Genomic DNA, 8,064 nt, shown 5'->3' on the forward strand with positions numbered 1-8,064 from the left:
CCCAGGCAGGAGAGGACTCATCAGAATTGCCAGTGACATGGCCTGCAGGACTATTGGCATTCCTGGGGAAGGAGGAAATTGACACTGAGGGAGTTGGTGGTGGGGTGGTTTGCGTGAGCTTGGATACAAGAGGAAGGGATTTACTGGTCAGTGGACTGCTTCCGCTGTCACCCAAAGTTTTTGAACTTGTCACTGACTTATTATGAATGCGCTGCAGGTGACGTATAAGGGAGGATGTTCCGAGGTGGTTAACGTCCTTACCCCTACTTATTACAGCTTGACAAAGGCAACACACGGCTTGACAAATGTTGTCCGCATTTCTGGTGAAATACTTCCACACCGAAGAGCTGATTTTTTTGGTATTTTCACCAGGCATGTCAACGGCCCTATTCCTCCCACGGACAACAGGTGTCTCCCCGGGTGCCTGACTTAAACAAACCACCTCACCATCAGAATCCTCCTTGTCAATTTCCTCCCCAGCGCCAGCAACACCCATATCCTCCTCATCCTGGTGTACTTCAACACTGACATTTTCAATCTGACTATCAGGAACTGGACTGCGGGTGCTCCTTCCAGCACTTGCAGGGGGCGTGCAAATGGTGGAAGGCGCATGCTCTTCACGTCCAGTGTTGGGAAGGTCAGGCATCGCAACCGACACAATTGGACTCTCCTTGTGGATTTGGGATTTCGAAGAACGCACAGTTCTTTGCGGTGCTTTTGCCAGCTTGAGTCTTTTCAGTTTTCTAGCGAGAGGCTGAGTGCTTCCATCCTCCTGTGAAGCTGAACCACTAGCCATGAACATAGGCCAGGGCCTCAGCCGTTCCTTGCCACTCCGTGTGGTAAATGGCATATTGGCAAGTTTACGCTTCTCCTCCGACAATTTTATTTTTGGTTTTGGAGTCCTTTTTTTACTGATATTTGGTGTTTTGGATTTGACATGCTCTGTACTATGCCATTGGGCATCGGCCTTGGCAGACGACGTTGCTGGCATTTCATCGTCTCGGCCATGACTAGTGGCAGCAGCTTCAGCACGAGGTGGAAGTGGATCTTGATCTTTCCCTAATTTTGGAACCTCAACATTTTTGTTCTCCATATTTTAATAGGCACAACTAAAAGGCACCTCAGGTAAACAATGGAGATGGATGGATACTAGTATACTTATGGATGGACTGCCGAGTGCCGACACAGAGGTAGCTACAGCCGTGGACTAACGTACGGTGTCTGCTGCTAATATAGACTGGATGATTGATGAGATGAAATCAATATATATATGTATGTATATATAATATCACTAGTACTGCAGCCGGACAGGTAGATAATATATTTATTAGGTAATGATGACTGATGACGGACCTGCTGGACACTGTCAGCTCAGCAGCACCGCAGACTGCTACAGTAAGCTACTATACTATAGTAGTATGTACAAAGAAGAAGAAAAAAAAAAAACACGGGTAGGTGGTATACAATTATGGATGGACTGCCGAGTGCCGACACAGAGGTAGCTACAGCCGTGGACTAACGTACTGTGTCTGCTGCTAATATAGACTGGATGATTGATAATGAGATGAAATCAATATATATATGTATGTATATATAATATCACTAGTACTGCAGCCGGACAGGTAGATAATATATTTATTAGGTAATGGTGACTGATGACGGACCTGCTGGACACTGTCAGCTCAGCAGCACCGCAGACTGCTACAGTAAGCTACTATACTATAGTAGTATGTACAAATAAGAAAGAAAAAAAAAAACCACGGGTAGGTGGTATACAATTATGGATGGACTGCCGAGTGCCGACACAGAGGTAGCTAAAGCCGTGGACTAACGTACTGTGTCTGCTGCTAATATAGACTGGATGATTGATAATGAGATGAAATCAATATATATATGTATGTATATATAATATCACTAGTACTGCAGCCAGACAGGTAGATAATATATTTATTAGGTAATGATGACTGATGACGGACCTGCTGGACACTGTCAGCTCAGCAGCACCGCAGACTGCTACAGTAAGCTACTATACTCTATAGTAGTATGTACAAAGAAGAAAGAAAAAAAAAAACCACGGGTAGGTGGTATACAATTATGGATGGACTGCCGAGTGCCGACACAGAGGTAGCTACAGCCGTGGACTAACGTACTGTGTCTGCTGCTAATATAGACTGGATGATTGATAATGAGATGAAATCAATATATATATGTATGTATATATAATATCACTAGTACTGCAGCCGGACAGGTAGATAATATATTTATTAGGTAATGATGACTGATGACGGACCTGCTGGACACTGTCAGCTCAGCAGCACCGCAGACTGCTACAGTAAGCTACTATACTCTATAGTAGTATGTACAAAGAAGAAAGAAAAAAAAAAAAAACCACGGGTAGGTGGTATACAATTATGGATGGACTGCTGAGTGCCGACACAGAGGTAGCTACAGCCGTGGACTAACGTATTGTGTCTGCTGCTAATATAGACTGGATGATTGATAATGAGATGAAATCAATATATATATGTATGTATATATAATATCACTAGTACTGCAGCCGGACAGGTAGATAATATATTTATTAGGTAATGATGACTGATGACGGACCTGCTGGACACTGTCAGCTCAGCAGCACCGCAGACTGCTACAGTAAGCTACTATACTCTATAGTAGTATGTACAAAGAAGAAAGAAAAAAAAAAACCACGGGTAGGTGGTATACAATTATGGATGGACTGCCGAGTGCCGACACAGAGGTAGCTACAGCCGTGGACTAACGTACTGTGTCTGCTGCTAATATAGAGTCTAGACTGGATGATAAATTATTGATAATGAGATGAAATCAATATAATATCACTAGTACTGCAGCCGGACAGGTACTATATATATTTATTATGTAATGACTGATGACGGACCTGCTGGACACTGTCAGGTCAGCACAGAACCGCAGACTGCTACAGTAAGCTACTATAGTAGTATGTATAAAGAAGAATGAAAAAAAAAAAAAAACCACGGGTAGGTGGTATACAATATTATATATATATATATATATATATATATATATATTATATACAATTATATATATATATATATATATATTAAACTGGTGGTGATTGATTATTAAACTGGTGGTCACTTCAGGACAGGTCACGTTGCAACTTGCAACTAGTACTCAGAGGCCTAAGCAGACAATCACAAAATATATTATTATACTGGTGGTCAGTGTGGTCACAACAATGGCAGTGTGGCACTGACTCTGGCAGCAAAAGTGTGCACTGTACGTTATATGTACTCCTGAGTCCTGCTCTCAGACTCTAACTGCTCCCCACTGTCAGTGTCTCCCCCACAAGTCAGATAATACACTTACAGTCACACTATCTAATCTATAAATATCACTTCAGCAAGTAGTATAGTAGTATACAGTAGTACTCCTCCTAATAATGCTCCCCGAAAATACTGTGTCTCTCTCTTCTCTAAACGGAGAGGACGCCAGCCACGTCCTCTCCCTATGACTCTCAATGCACGTGTGAAAATGGCGGCGACGCGCGGCTCCTTATATAGAATCCGAGTCTCGCGATAGAATCCGAGTCTCGCGATAGAATCCGAGCCTCGCGAGAATCCGACAGCGTGATGATGACGTTCGGGCGCGCTCGGGTTAGCCGAGCAAGGCGGGAAGATCCGAGCCTGCTCGGACCCGTGTAAAAAACCTGAAGTTCGGGCGGGTTCGGATTCAGAGGAACCGAACCCGCTCATCTCTAGTTTAAAGGTGCCACACTCTCCATAAAAATACAACATATCGCCACTATCCATGCCCCAAGTGCTTTAAAGGAAATGCATTCTAACACTAGTAAGCTATCTATATGTTTATAAACGTCATAATACCTCGGGCATGGGCCGTCAATATAGTAGTAAGATTATACAAATATATATATGTCTATACAGAAATAGACAAATCCATACAATAATATACAAGACATAAAGCCCCAAGCGTGAGCTAACAATATAGTGATAGACAGTATATACAGGTGACAAAGTATACAGATCATATATCACATATGGGAGCAATGAATAGATAGAGGTACAATACAGAGACCTGCTGTGTATCTGTCAAGATTCAAATGTGGAATGAAAGGAGTGAACCTGTGAGAGGTATATATACCATGAGTGGATGACATCACTTCCTATCATTTAGTTAACAGGGATCAGGATATGCCAATTAGGGAACTTCTAACATTAAAGGGACCTATATCCTTTTAACAAATCTCACCAAAGTCACTATAAACTAAAACAAAGTGAATAAACTAATAATTTAAATAAATATAAATATCGCAGCCCGCAGGGGAGCATATTAAGGGATGTGCACCTGAAATTTTTCGGGTTTTGTGTTTTGGTTTTGGGTTCGGTTCCGTGGCCGTGTTTTGGGTTCGAACGCGTTTTGGCAAAACCTCACCGAATTTTTTTTGTCGGATTCGGGTGTGTTTTGGATTCGGGTGTTTTTTACAAAAAACCCTACAAAACAGCTTAAATCATAGAATTTGGGGGTCATTTTGATCCCATAGTGTTATTAACCTCAATAACCATAATTTCCACTCATTTTCAGTCTATTCTGAACACCTCACACCTCACAATATTATTTTTAGTCCTAAAATTTGCACCGAGGTCGCTGGATGGCTAAGCTAAGCGACACAAGTGGCCGACACAAACACCTGGCCCATCTAGGAGTGGCACTGCAGTGTCAGGCAGGATGGCCCTTCCAAAAAATACTCCCCAAACAGCACATGACGCAAAGAAAAAAAGAGGCGCAATGAGGTAGATGTGTGAGTAAGCTAAGCGACCCTAGTGGCCGACACAAACACCTGGCCCATCTAGGAGTGGCACTGCAGTGTCAGGCAGGATGGCCCTTCCAAAAACTACTCCCCAAACAGCACATGCCGCAAAGAAGAAAAAAAAGAGGCGCAATGAGGTAGCTGTGTGAGTAAGATAAGCGACCCAAGTGGCCGACACAAACACCTGGCCCATCTAGGAGTGGCACTGCAGTGTCAGGCAGGATGGCCCTTCCAAAAACTACTCCCCAAAAAGCACATGACGCAAAGAAGAAAAAAAAGAGGCGCAATGAGGTAGCTGTGTGAGTAAGATAAGCGACCCAAGTGGCCGACACAAACACCTGGCCCATCTAGGAGTGGCACTGCAGTGTCAGGCAGGATGGCCCTTCCAAAAAATACTCCCCAAACAGCACATGACGCAAAGAAGAAAAAAAGAGGCGCAATGAGGTAGCTGTGTGAGTAAGATAAGCGACCCAAGTGGCCGACACAAACACCTGGCCCATCTAGGAGTGGCACTGCTGTGTCAGGCAGGATGGCCCTTCTAAAAAATACTTCCCAAACAGCACATGCTGCAAAGAAAAATGAAAGAAAAAAGAGGTGCTAGATGGAATTGTCCTTGGGCCCTCCCACCCACCCTTATGTTGTATAAACAGGACATGCACACTTTAACCAACCCATCATTTCAGCGACAGGGTCTGCCACACGACTGTGACTGAAATGACTGGTTGGTTTGGGCCCCCACCAAAAAAGAAGCAATCAATCTCTCCTTGCACAAACTGGCTCTACAGAGGCAAGATGTCCACCTCATCATCATCGTCCGATTCATCACCCCTTTCACTGTGTACATCCCCCTCCTCACAGATTATTAATTCGTCCCCACTGGAATCCACCATCTCAGATCCCCGTGTACTTTCTGGAGGCAATTGCTGCTGGTGAATGTCTCCATGGAGTAATTGATTATAATTCATTTTAATGAACATCATCTTCTCCACATTTTCTGGAAGTAACCTCGTACGCCGATTGCTGACAAGGTGAGCGGCGGCACTAAACACTCTTTCGGAGTACACACTAGAGGGAGGGCAACTTAGGTAGAATAAAGCCAGTTTGTGCAAGGGCCTCCAAATTGCCTCTTTTTCCTGCCAGTATACGTACGGACTGTCTGACGTGCCTACTTGGATGCGGTCACTCATATAATCCTCCACCATTCTTTCAATGGTGAGAGAATCATATGCAGTGACAGTAGACGACATGTCAGTAATCGTTGGCAGGTCCTTCAGTCCGGACCAGATGTCAGCATCAGCAGTCGCTCCAGACTGCCCTGCATCACCGCCAGCGGGTGGGCTCGGAATTCTGAGCCTTTTCCTCGCACCCCCAGTTGCGGGAGAATGTGAAGGAAGAGATGTTGACAGGTCGCGTTCCGCTTGACTTGACAATTTTCTCACCAGCAGTTCTTTGAACCCCTGCAGACTTGTGTATGCCGGAAAGAGAGATCCAACGTAGGTTTTAAATCTAGGATCGAGCACGGTGGCCAAAATGTAGTGCTCTGATTTCAACAGATTGACCACACGTGAATCCTGGTTAAGCGAATTAAGGGCTCCATCCACAAGTCCCACATGCCTAGCGGAATCGCTCTGTTTTAGCTCCTCCTTCAATGCCTCCAGCTTCTTCTGCAAAAGCCTGATGAGGGGAATGACCTGACTCAGGCTGGCAGTGTCTGAACTGACTTCACGTGTGGCAAGTTCAAAGGGCAGCAGAACCTTGCACAACGTTGAAATCATTCTCCACTGCGCTTGAGACAGGTGCATTCCACCTCCTTTGCCTATATCGTGGCCAGATGTATAGGCTTGAATGGCCTTTTGCTGCTCCTCCATCCTCTGAAGCATATAGAGGGTTGAATTCCACCTCGTTACCACCTCTTGCTTCAGATGATGGCAGGGCAGGTTCAGGTTTTTTTGGTGGTGCGCCAGTCTTCTGTACGCGGTGCCTGCACGCCGAAAGTGGCCCGCAATTCTTCTGGCCACTGACAGCATCTCTTGCACGCCCCTGTCATTTTTTAAATAATTCTGCACCACCAAATTCAAGGTATGTGCAAAACATGGGACGTGCTGGAATTTGCCCAGATGTAATGCGCGCACAATATTGCTGGCGTTGTCCGTTGTCACAAATCCCCAGGAGAGTCCAATTGGGGTAAGCCATTCTGCGATGATCTTCCTCAGTTGCCGTAAGAGGTTTTCAGCTGTGTGCGTATTCTGGAAAGCGGTGATACAAAGCGTAGCCTGCCTAGGAACGAGTTGGCGTTTGCGAGATCCTGCTACTGGTGCTGCCGCTGCTGTTCTTGCAGCGGGAGGCAATACATCTACCCAGTGGGCTGTCACAGTCATGTAGTCCTGAGTCTGCCCTGCTCCACTTGTCCACATGTCCGTGGTTAGTGGACATTGGGTACAACTGCATTTTTTAGGACACTGGTGAGTCTTTTTCTGACGTCCGTGTACATTCTCGGTATCGCCTGCCTAGAGAAGTGGAACCTAGATGGTATTTGGTAACGGGGGCACACTGCTTCAATAAATTGTCTAGTTCCCTGTGAACTAACGGCGGATACCGGACGCACGTCTAACACCAACATAGTTGTCAAGGCCTCAGTTATCCGCTTTGCAGCAGGATGACTGCTGTGATATTTCATCTTCCTCGCAAAGGACTGTTGGACAGTCAATTGCTTACTGGAAGTAGTACAAGTGGTCTTCCGACTTCCCCTCTGGGATGACGATCGACTCCCAGCAGCAACAACAGCAGCGCCAGCAGCAGTAGGCATTACACTCAAGGATGCATCGGAGGAATCCCAGGCAGGAGAGGACTCGTCAGACTTGCCAGTGACATGGCCTGCAGGACTATTGGCTTTCCTGGGTAAGGAGGAAATTGACACTGAGTGAGTTGGTGGTGTGGTTTGCGCGAGCTTGGTTACAAGAGGAAGGGATTTACTGGTCAGTGGACTGCTTCCGCTGTCGCCCAAAGTTTTTGAACTTGTCACTGACTTATTATGAATGCGCTGCAGGTGACGTATAAGGGAGGATGTTCCGAGGTGGTTAACGTCCTTACCCCTACTTATTACAGCTTGACAAAGGCAACACACGGCTTGACACCTGTTGTCCGCATTTCTGTTGAAATACTTCCACACCGAAGAGCTGATTTTTTTGGTATTTTCACCAGGCATGTCAATGGCCATATTGCTCCCACGGACAACAGGC

Source organism: Pseudophryne corroboree, chromosome 4 (assembly GCF_028390025.1).
Source record: "Pseudophryne corroboree isolate aPseCor3 chromosome 4, aPseCor3.hap2, whole genome shotgun sequence".
Taxonomy (NCBI): Eukaryota; Metazoa; Chordata; class Amphibia; order Anura; family Myobatrachidae; genus Pseudophryne; species Pseudophryne corroboree.